The 12225-nt window shown below is 38.0% G+C and overlaps 1 long non-coding RNA gene across 1 annotated transcript; it reads left to right on the top strand.

Annotated features, from left to right (window-relative positions):
* Positions 1-2634: 2634 nt before the first annotated feature.
* Positions 2635-6314, top strand: LOC103130781 (uncharacterized). The gene is made up of 2 exons (XR_475272.2): positions 2635-2745; positions 4987-6314. It is a non-coding gene; the product is annotated as an uncharacterized LOC103130781 (long non-coding RNA).
* The last annotated feature ends 5911 nt before the right edge of the window (positions 6315-12225 follow it).

Raw genomic sequence — 12225 nt, 5'->3', positions numbered from 1 at the left:
CAACTCCGGTAATAACGTTAATTTACGAAAATGTCTCAGTGCAGTGCATTTAAAGCACTGCACATTTGTTTTAATTGCCTGTATTCATCTTCACTAACATTATTCAGCCTGGAATTTGAGTCTTCCCTCTTATGTCTGTATCTTTACGAGAGGTTTTGGTTCTAAGGATGGTGGAGAATCGGGTTGAGGATGTTTTAAAAAGACGCGGTAGATAGCAGCTCACTGCGGCTGCGTAGAGTCCGTCTCTAGGCAACTAAAAGAGCATCGGTCCGTAGCGTTCTGGGGGTCCTTGAGCTCACACCACGATAATTTAGCTGACCTATTTTGGTTATTATTGTTACAATTAGTCTTGATATATGTGTGATAGGCGAGTCTATCGGACATTTATATAAATACGGAACAACTCACATCCTGTATCGGTTCAATATGGGAGGATTCTGTATTTTAAGGGACGGGTGGCAACCCTAATGCCAGGGTCTGGTGATTGTCTGGGTCTCTCTGTCTGTCTCCGCATCTGAGTGCAGGCTTACAGTGAGGATATGCTTGCAGCTGTGTGCAGCTTGCTCTTTGGACCTTTTGAGCCATAATGTGCTGTTGCTGGCCTTTATCCAGCCTGATAAGCTGAGAGCTGCAGCTAAAAAGAGCAGAGTTATGCTTACCAGCCTCCTATTTTACCGTGAGCAGGATTAGCTCTGTTGGCTGAAAACAAAGTAGTTTTCTTTCGTCCAAACACACAGCAGATGAGGAGTCAGCTGTAAAAGATGCTTGTCGTTATCCATCTTAATAGAGTGCACAGGATTTGTGCAGATTTATTTTCCTTGTCAGTGGTTGAGAAAAATCTGTTTCGCCATTAAGTCCACCAGCTTCTTTATTTGCACTGTGTATTACATCAGAAACGTCTGGTTCTATTAATCAAAAACAGGGTGCTAGTTGTGGATAAAAACAAAATGTCTTTCTGCCTTTTTCTTATCGTTCCATTAAAAATTATGATGATATTTTGAGAGAAATATGGTGGAAAATGAGAAAACACAATAAAAAGAAATCCTAAGAATATAGACAAGACGTAAGCTTTGTGCCACAGTTGTATTGCCGCTCACCAAGTCGTTTTCTGGCTCTTAAAAAAAAAAGATGTATTTGCTGTGCATTTTTAGATTAGAACTGATTTCTGAGAGTTAGAGTTCTAGTCTTAGATATTTAGACTTGCCTAATAGAGTTGATAATAAAAAAGTATTTCTCAAAAAGAAGTGATGAGGCTGACGCAGTGGCTCCAGTCTTTCCATGTTGCACTGTAATATATGTCTTCAAACCTCAAAAGCGCTGTCATTGAAAAAAAAATGCTTTGACAAATTTTGATTTACCTCTTTATGTAGAACAACTGATTAAAAGGAGACGGTGACAAAACTGGATTATGTTTAAGGAGTGAACGGAGTCGGCTTCACAGCAGGCTACAGTAAACAGGTGTGCACAGATACATGAACGCTGATATTTCATACACTTTTCTTCAATTTTTTTTTGTCATCATTTCACTGGGAGCTTGGGTTGGCACAGTGGCCACTGCCTGCTGGTCATTTTCCCTTTTTCAATTTTGTTGTTGGGGACTCTTGGCTGACTAAGTGCTCCAAATGGATTCTGCCTCTTACAATATTCCTCCTTCTTTCCGCTGTCTTTCTGCTTCTGCAGTTTGCTCTAACCCTCCAGCCAATGAGCTCTGTCATTGCATTTTTTATAGTACTAAAAAAAAAAAAAAGAAAAAAAAAAGTGGGCCAGCACAAAAATAAATGAAAGATGAGTTCAGAATATAGCGTAATCACTGAGAGAGGAGATCGCTGCCACCAAGCACCTTTCACAGGACTTTGGAGCTTAATGTGGGTTTGTGAAAAAGAGAAAAACTATCAAGAGTAGACTAACAGAGTATATTTAGGAACATATAGTTTGTAGTCTATTGTTCTGATGCTGGACTTCAGTTTGGCCTTATGGTTTCAAGAACAGGGTTGTGCAAGTTCACTGTAGAAGAGATCATAAATTCAGTTCACACAGATAAAATTAGCTTATTACCATTGTTCACCAACACAATAACCAGTTCGCAATCAGAAACAAAGAAGATGTCCCCACAGCATGATACTTTCTGCACCCTGTCTCAGCAGAGGGATTGGTGTATTTGTGGTGACATGCACGGCTTTTGTTCATATCATTTTCAATGTTGGCCAGAAAGGTCAATTGTGGTCTCATCTTACCAGAAGAGGCTCTTTCATATATTTTCTCTTGCACCTAGTAACAAACTTCTTTTAATAGTCACTTCCTTCAAGCCACTCTTCAGCAGAGACCAGAATTTCAGCTAGCAAATGTCAACATGAGAAACAATGGATATGAATGCCTTTTCAAGGCACTATAGACTAAATACTGTTGATTTTAAAAAGAAGTTTGGCCAACAAACTAAAATCTAACCTAGATAATATGATTTTAGGTGGAAAAAATGATAACTCTTGCTGTAGTGTCCTGTGGAAAAAAAAAAAAAAACTGACAGAGATTATGTTGAATGAGGCAGGCTGCAGAAAACAAGCAGGGAGAGGATCTAAAAGTTAAACTGCATGCTTATTTTTATGCTTCATGTTTGTTTTCCTTTGTGATAGGCTCGTAGACGCTGCCAACAAAGGCTTCCAGTTCAGCAAACATCTGGGCGTCCTGGACCTCCCTGGTCCACCAAATGTGTTGGAAAAACAGGAAGAAGCAGCGAGAAGAAAAGTGGTATGATAAGTCTGAAGTAAATGTAAAAAAAAAAAGAAAAAAAATTGAAAATATGCTTCAGGATGAAGAACAAACTCAGAGAAAAGGAGAAAAAGAGACAGTTTGGTGTAGCTGACAGATGATTCATACTTAAAAAAAAATATAAAAGATCAAATTTTTGCACCACATTCTGAATTTGACTAAAAATTCCATTAAGAAGATTGCAGTTTATCTTAATTTTTGCTACTTTTCATTTTTGCTTGTTGGATATTTGCACATTCAAATATGAAACGGCTTTTATTTGTGTACTAGTTAATTTTAGAGCTCAGTATTTGAGGGGAAGTAACACACATTTTCAGAGAACATATCTGCGCGACAGCAACATCCGTAGTTGATTGGTTTCTGTTATCTCAGTAATTATTTTAATCAGCCAATCACAATTAGCCTCGAGGAAAAAAAAATGTAAAAGAAAGGCTGGAGGTGATGGATGGATGCAGGGCAGACATAAGGATAGAAGGGCATCTCATTCTGAATTTTTATATATAAAAATGTTTGTATTCATCACTTAGAGAAATGCAGCAGTCAAAGATCGTTTCCTTAAGGTCAGTTTGTAACAACAGATCTTTTAATAAATATTTTTATTTTGACAGAGCAACAATGACGTATCAACGTAGCTGTCAGTCAGACACCCGGGACCCAATTTCATCTCCTTCCTTAACATTGAGGCCTTTTGAATCTGAACGGTCACAGTGCAAAACAAACAAGCCTGAAAATTCCCAACAATCTGAAACACAAGAGACTGCTGATCTTTCGATTTTATTTCTGCATTTAAATGCTTCCCTTTTGTTATTACTTTATAACCTTGGTTGAGTTTTCCTTTACAATGTTCTCAGGTTGGGCATTTTGGTTAAATAATTCTTTAAATTTTTGTTTTGCAGCCATATGTAAAAATGATGATGGATATATGCTACACATGGGTCTAAATCCAAGTTTCTCAATATGTAGTCTAACAGATACTATTGGTGGCATTTGGACTCTCTTTATCTGTGCTCAAAATACATTTTAGTATCAGCAAATAATAATAAAAAGCAATTCAATGGTTGTGTTGAAATCTAAAAGTCAAATTTGATACTAAAATAAATGATTAAATGTTAATTAGACTCACTAACAACAAAAGAATGAAAATTAATAGAAAACTTTATTGAAATGTTGTCAAATTTCCATTCTGTAGCGCTGCTTTACCTTGAAAAAGTTCTCTATTTTAGATTATTCCATTCTAAAGCTAATTTTCTTCACATAACCTTTTTCTTTTGTGTAGGTATATATGTTTGGACTTACTGTGATGCAGAAAAATAAACCCACCAAAGGTTTCTTCATCACTAGACATGGTATGAAGAAACCTAGTCAAGTAACCGATAATGGAAGCAATGTGTCCTAAATGCCTCATTAGTGACCTTAATGGCCCTATTAGAGCAATTGCTCTGAAAATAACTTAATGCCTTTTACTTTTAACCAAGATCAGCAAGAAGTAAAGAAGCTTTTTGAGTTGTCTTCATTAAGAAGAAAAGAATTCCAGTTGCATTTTCTTAAATAATTAGGATTTTGTTTCACAGCAAGTAGGTATGTTGAATTTTTATTTTTTTCACCTGAACCTACATGTCTCTCAAATCCACTGCTCGATTTCTTTCATCCTTACAGTATGAGAAATAGTATGAGTTATGTGGAAGGTTCTTTTCAAGACTGACACAAAGAGCTTATAAGGATTAGGTTGTGTCAAACCATAAAAGCTCCAAATCTTTAAAAAGTTTTTCTTTGGGCTTTAGACGAACAGCCCAGAATGATTATACTGCTAACGAGTGAGGCTCTTTGCAATCAGTTTGGCTTTCAAATAAAACAAGAGCTTCAGGTTGGAGATTTAAAGAAAAAAAAAGAAAAAAAAAAAAGCTCATATTTCAGTAGTGAGACTCTACAAATGTGCCTTTCTAATTATAGAAATAGTGAAAGACCAATGATATAAGTGGACCAAAGTCTGTTTCCAGAAAAAAAAAAAAACACGACAAACAACAATTATTTGTCTCCTTTTCATTGACAGTTTTAGGAATTTCCAAAGATTAGAGGAATTAATTCCTTCATCTGGCCAGGTGGAAAAAGAAAGGATGACTCTTTCCTTACCTCCCTGCATTTGGCATCATCCTTTCTTCCAGTGTGGCTATAACTTTCTCTTATTATACTTTTAAACTTTCCATTTCATCCCTTTCACAGAACGTTGTTTCTTTCCTGCAAGAAATCCCCGGACCGTCTCTTGGAAACACAATCCACAAAAAGAAAAAAAGATCTTCACAGAGATCTCAAAGGCAGATATACTGTTGTGTTTGAAAGGATTTAAGGCCAGGCTAAGGAGAAAAAAAAAAGGCTCCTGAAGATAAATGTTCTTGTTTGTTCTTTTTTTTTAGATTTCAACTCTGTATGATAACTCCAAGAAACGCAATGTTTTCACGTCTCCATGTCTCCCATCCAGGAACAGGGATGTGTGCAATTAGACAGTCCTCACAGTGTTCCCTTTTGTACACCGAAAGACAGATCAATGCGGACAATGAGATCACAAGAGCACAGAGGTTGGGGGTATTGGCTGGTTTAGATATGGATCAACTTTAACTTGGCATGTACCAAACAAATGCCAGAGGGGGTATCAGGGTGGTGAAACCTAGCAATAAATCAATTTCAGCTCAGCGGGCATGCTGCAATCAGGAGCCGTTGCGCAAGGTAGGAGGTCTACGATGGGGAAAGAGAATTCGATCAGCGAACATAATCTGGAAACGAGGACTTTTTCTCTCTTCTTTTTTTCCTCGGTCCAACAGGAACACCAACAAGTTCTAGCAGAAAGAGCATCAGGCAAACAGACCTTTATCAGAGTGTCTGCCTTGACTTTGTGTACCTGGCCACGTGTGGTACACAGTCAACAGAAGCCTTGATTGGATGGAGTTATGTAGGGCACAGTCAACACGAGTCCAGATAGGAAGGGGAAGAGAAAGCTATTAAAGATAGGACTCCTGGTCCGAGGCGGCAGCCAATACGAGGCTGCTCAGTAAGTCAACCAAAGCTCGCTTATCGAGTTCCACAAAGGCCCGCACGCAAAATGTGTCCAAGGCAGTCTGCCATGCCTCTGTTTGAGCGAACAGAACCACTAGCAAAGCCACTGGTTTCAGATCTTTTCTCATGTTCATTTTAATTAATCATTATAGTGATTTTAGTCAATTCATCACAAGCAGACGCAACACGAAGAATTTGACACCACCAAAGTTTTAATGTGATGTTCAATTGCCTTTTCTGAGTCATTAGAACTGAAATTGAATATAGTTAGTAGTTTGAGATGTTTACAGACTATTGGCTTACTAATGTAAGGACTATGTTGGGGAAATTTGTTTCTAGGGCGACTTAACATTTACCCGAGCGTTTATTGTTGAACACATTATGTTTATTGGGATATTTAAGAGTTAATTAATTAAAAAATAAATTAAAAATATATTGTATTTAGCTGTTTCACAGATATGTTTTTAAAATATACAAATAAAGCAATTGGTACAATCTAGGAACTAATCAGCTTCTGTCTCTATTGTTGGCTGCAGGTGTAAAACATAATTAATTTTCAGGCTTCACACAGTTTACAATCAAACCCTTTATTGTTTTTTGCAACAAATTTCTTCTTTAATCTGATATTTGTTTTTTTTCTAAGCTGACAACATATATCCAATTTTTCCACTTTTCCACTCATACCAGATATTTTTTGTCATAAAGGGTAAGCAAAATGGGATTGATTCAGCTACATCTCACTGAATGCGATTGGTCTTTTTTGCATTAGAAAAAGTCTGATGCCCTAAATAAGCCAGCTGAACTCTGCTGACAACCAGGCGGTCATCGAGGAAGAGTTGACATGATGAGAGAAAGGAGTGGCAAAAAAAGAAAGAAAAAAAACAGAAATGAAGAAAAATAAAAAATCAGAAAGAAAAAAGTTAGGAACATAAAGAAGAGGCGGGGGATGAAATGAATGGCACAAGAAATGTGAAACAGAAGAATTTGAATTAGTAAGGAAGGACACAAGGACAGAAAAATATCACAAAACTTGGACATTGGTACAGTATCAATATTAATTAATACATTTTTTGCCTAGCTTTTGTTTGCTGCACACAAACAGCTTTTTGTCTGTAATAAGTCTGCTATTTAAAATGACAGCTGCAGTGAGTCTTGTGTTCCTGAGGGGCAGCATAACAGGACACATCAGTCCTTACGACGCCTGACTCGGCTTGCAAACTGTTGTCTATCCTAAAAGAGGAGCTGCATTTCAAAGGTTTGTATCTGTGATTTCATTTTATCACTCTGACCTAGCAGAGGAGCACCTGCATTACTGGAGAGGATGATCCCATCTGTTTGTTCCTCACCTCATCTAGCAAAAAAAAAACAAAAACAAAAACAAACCTAGTACAATCTTATGGAAGTTGTAAATAAACAAAAATAAAAGGTGTCAAACATACATAAATGAGCACATGTGTAATCTGATCATGTGTAAAATGGTTGTGTGAGAGAGGATTCTGCTTGGAGCATGGTTTCAGAACATATCTAAGCTCAAACAATCACAAATAGGCATATCATTATTAATAAAATCAAATATTGCCATGGTGGAGCAGGGGCACACAGCAGCAGCATCCCTGAAGGCAGCCAGAAAAGTCGAAAGTGGGCCAGACGGACAGTTTGGCCTAATGTTGTCACGTCATGGTGCTCCGTATGTTCTTTGCACATAATTTGTTGGTTTAGTTGTTTAGCGTTGAAAATACTCCTGAGATTCCAAGGGGTGCAGGCAGAGGGAGAAAGAGAGAGAGAGAGAGAGGAGACAGAAAAAGATGCAGCAGAGTGTTGCTGCCCACAGGGAAACAGGATTTGACATATGTGGAAGCACACAGCTCCTTTGAGGGATGGAAGGAGGGAGAAGAGGAGAGAGGAGAGCCTCCCTGGAGCTGTGGGGAGATGGGTGTGATCATTCTGTCATAGGGTATAATCGTCAAAACGCACACACACACACACACACACACACACAAAGAATACAAAGCATCCACAAAAACACACAGAGGTTGAAACGTTTACATATGATAGCCCTCGCCTATGCAAACACACCCCATTGAATAAAGCATACACCAGCGACGGGAGTCCCTTAAGGTGGACTCTCCTACCGAGGTGTCCGTTCCGTTTTCTGCACCAGCACCTGTCACCTGTATCATGCAAAGCGAATGAAACATGCATGTGAACCCCGGCTGCCCTCCAAACTGCTTGGACTCCTCTGAGGCATTTCAAAACCAGCCAGTTATGATAATTCAGAACCTGGACGTCTGCTCTTTGGAGGCTCGGAGAGTCACTGCTTAATGCAGCAACATTTTTGGGGAGGTGGAGCTGAAGCCCGCGGTACCAAGCACTCCAAGTGCTGCAGATACAAGATTGTGTGGAAATTTGAGACGAGACACCAAAACCGACAAAGTGGACATAATGAGAACACTCAGTTTATTTAATAATTATAATCGTACTTCATAAAGAGCCATTAGTCAAAGAGTAATGTAAGATTTCCTGAGGTAATATTTGCCACTTTATGAATATCTGGAGCGTCTTCCATGATGTGTTAAGAGACTTGCTTTCAGATTTATGTTGGAGCTTTAAATATTTAGTCAGATGGACAATGAGTTCAAAGCTGGTCAGAAAGCGCTGAACGTGAGCATGGCTTTACTTATTGGAACATAAACTTTGGTCCCACCAGCCTTACTTACCACGCCTTCCGAGGTAAGCAAAGCAATTTGTGTCTGTACTTTGAACGTTCTCTCTTTCCCATCACCTTATGAGCCATTAAGAATGCTCAGGCACTTTCCTGTTCTGAAAACAGCACACAGGTTCAAATATGCATGCACCTTAAACACATTTTTGTTTTGATCTTTGGAAGAAAAGAGACAAAAAGAGGCAATGCTGCTGTTGGCTGCTCATTCTGTAGATAGTCACCCTTAAATGAGAAAGGAGAAAAAGAAAAAAAAAGCCTGAAAGAGGGATGGATGTACTGAGAGGCGTCGCATGCCTATTTCCAGAGATCACAGGAGATGGAGGGGGGGAATCTTTAAACACCACTGTGACAACACTGGACTACCAGTATTTTCATTTCAGGCTCAGTTTTCATTCTGTACCACATGCTTTTTCAGTCATATCTCGTGATTTTTATTTTATTTTTTTCCCCATCACAGTTTCTTGCCCAAAGAAAAACTTCAAGCTGTGACGTCTAAATTTTGACTCCTGGACCAATCACTAACCAGTCTTATTTTCTACGGTTAATTCGACCTGTTTGTTCGTTCAACAGCTAAATGTTTTTTTAATAAGATTTTTTTTAATTAATTTTTTTAGGTGATCAGTTGTAATTTTCTCCAAATACAAAGTTGTTATTTGAAAAATACATCAGTAGTGTTGTTCTTTAGGGGTTATCTGATGGCACAATATTGTTTTTTTACCTGCACGAGTCGTATACAGTTGAAGGAGTGATCGGGTCGGTTGCCATGCTTTTTTGTCTGTCGGCCATATTGGATTTGACAAAAATAATTTCTTGCATTTTCAGCTGATGGCCAGTAGTCGATAGTGTATTTTATGATGCATCAGTGTCCACTTCAGTGGCCTGTGTGTATTTCTAACATAAAAATCCACAAGAAGCACAAGAAAATGGCTTTTAGATAGCTGTCCACTGTAGTGACCGCTATGCATGAAAGGGTTAAAAACTATTTGCTCCTCCACAGATTTCTTCTGTTTTTTTTTTTTTTTTTGCTTTTTAAACATTAAACAGTCAAACAAATGTTAATATCAGGAAATATTACCCAAGTAAAAAACAAAACACATTCTTTACCACAACAAAACTCAGTGTTGAAAATCTTACAAATTTTGAACAAGAAGTAAGAAAAAAAAAATCCCTCTTCATGAATAAATCTCTATTTAATCTGTCTCCCGTTTTCCTCTCTCTGTATTATGTGGCCAGCAATAGCAGAGATTCGGGCTGTGACAGAGGGCCAAGGGGAGGGCTACATCATAAGAATTATTATTCATGATTTAGAGGCATTAAACAAGTCCTTCATGAAGTAAACAGGACATGCCCTGCAAATCCTTGGCTGCCGTGCCATAAATTCCCTTCCTTAAAGGACACTTTGATATTCAGAGCTTTGCTAGGGTACCCTTTGTTTTTGGCATTGTAAGAGGCACTAAGCTGCCATGTGAAAGTAGATTTAATAGCTGCCGGGGGGAGAAAGTTGTAGAGAGGAAGTTTAATCGAAGCCAGCAGTGGGAGATTTACAGAAAAGGACACATTTTAAATAAGTTTTAATTGAGGATCCGTAGATGATAATAGATTTTTTTTTACGCAGATGATAATTGTTATGGAGGAGAAACTGCGGGGCGAAAAGAGATAATGGGAGTGCGTATGAATGAAATGCTTTGAGATGGAGACTGAACAGCACTGCTGACCACATCTTCAGCGCTTTTCCCACATGAAAAAAAAAAAAAAAAACACTCCGCTGCTTTCTCTTGCTTATGCACCTCGATGACATCGTAAGGCGCCCTTGTAACGGAATAATACCAGCGTCACCTTGCGACACATTTAACAAAGTAACATTAATAATTTGACTACCAACTAGATGTTTTTAGACATGACCAAAAAAAATAAATAAATCCACAGCGTGATAATGACAACTCTGAGCAGGTAGTGTATGCTGCAATTGTGCACCACTGCTTCAGAATCAACTTGCGACTCAATTATCCATTAAAACCATTATTTGAACTTGCTGTGCCGAAACGCTAATTTCACTGATGAAGACTCATTCACTTCAATGCCTTTTGTGTGGCATGTAATGAAACTGTGATTTGCTTGTTGATTAATCCGACTCTTATTTATCATTATGGAAGAACGTTGCTGCCATTTGGCACGGTGGTCAGATTTAGATTCAGCTTGGATACTAAATACCTATTTTTATTTCTTCTGTCGTCTAAATGATATTCTGATAATTACCTCTAGTTACGTTAAAATCAGCTAAAGAAGACAGTCAGATGTTAATGCTCTTCCTACGATAACAGGATAAATTATTCATAGCTGCAAATTTACGTCCACAAGGAAAAGACTGCTGTTTTTTTTTTTTTTTTTATTTACTCAGCAGCATCTTTAAATCAAAGTAGATGTACTAATTGGTTGGCTGGCTAACATTCCCCTATAAAGTTGGTCTGCTGCAAAATATATCTTGATGCTTTAGTATACACATAAGTTAAAAGCAGAAGCAGCGTCAGAAATAGTAAAAACTACCAGCACCTATAAGCCGGTACAAAAGTTAATCGCCATGACGATTAGGGAAATAAATTGTCGCCTGGTGGACAGACATTGCTGATGATGCAGTCACACTGATTTCCTGGCCTGCTGGTGTCTGAAATAAGACTAGGTCGGCGCTAACGTCTCTACAAACAAAAATAAAATCATTGCACATTTGTTTATTAAAAACATGAATGAGAAATAATCAAGTTTAAATGTTTTTCAGGTAGTAGAGTTACACTATTTAGCACATTCAACTACTAACACATTTTCTATTTATAAGTACCACATGTTCAGGAGTATGAAACTAAGCCAAACAGCAGCTACATGGCTTCCCTTCTCTTCTCCATTTTGTCATTCTCCTGTCTTTGGAGAAAACAAGTGGCAGGAAGATGAAAGTGAGTGGAACATGAATGGACAGCAACATCGGATTTTATTTTTTATTTTTGGTTAGAAGCAGTAAACAATGAAAGATAAAAAGCAGCTGCAGTGGCTCAGCAGCTGGAGTGGTCTTTTGTCATAATTAGGTTCTATCACCAGCCATTCCATTTGTTGAATTGTCCTTGGGCAAGAAACTGAAACCCTCTGCGTTGCCACCATGAAGAGAAAAAAAAACCTACTGCATAAATGTAATATATGTGCTAGAAGGCACACAATATACACAATAAACGTGCTTTATGTAACCCAAATCATATGTAAAGAAAAAGTACGATTCATTTAATATGCGTAGATCGGGATATACGTAAGTGACGTAATTAAAAGCAATTCAGCAGCAGTGATTTTCACGGCAATTTTTTTTTCAGATATATTCTATTAAAGGAATCTATATAAACAGTTACACATTCACATGAGTGCATAGACAGATGACTAGGCAAATGGTGTATTAAACAAACAAACAAACTCTACGTTGATACATTTAAACAGCAGAAATAACAAGGCATAATTTGGCAAGTAAAGTGCTGAGAGGCTGGTGAATAATGACAATGTTTGATTTTCTTTCCTCCTTTTCTTTTTTAACCACCGTCGCCGTAGCCCTGAAGTCACATTCCTCTGATGGGCGTGGATGTTCAGAGAAGAAAGATGCATTGATGAGGAAAGGTATTGACAAAGTGTCTGTGGAAGAGACATGGATACACTGGGAG

The sequence above is a fragment of the Poecilia formosa genome, unplaced genomic scaffold, assembly GCF_000485575.1.
Source record: "Poecilia formosa unplaced genomic scaffold, Poecilia_formosa-5.1.2 Scaffold673, whole genome shotgun sequence".
Taxonomy (NCBI): domain Eukaryota; kingdom Metazoa; phylum Chordata; class Actinopteri; order Cyprinodontiformes; family Poeciliidae; genus Poecilia; species Poecilia formosa.
This window is presented reverse-complemented; position numbering and strand designations above follow the sequence as displayed.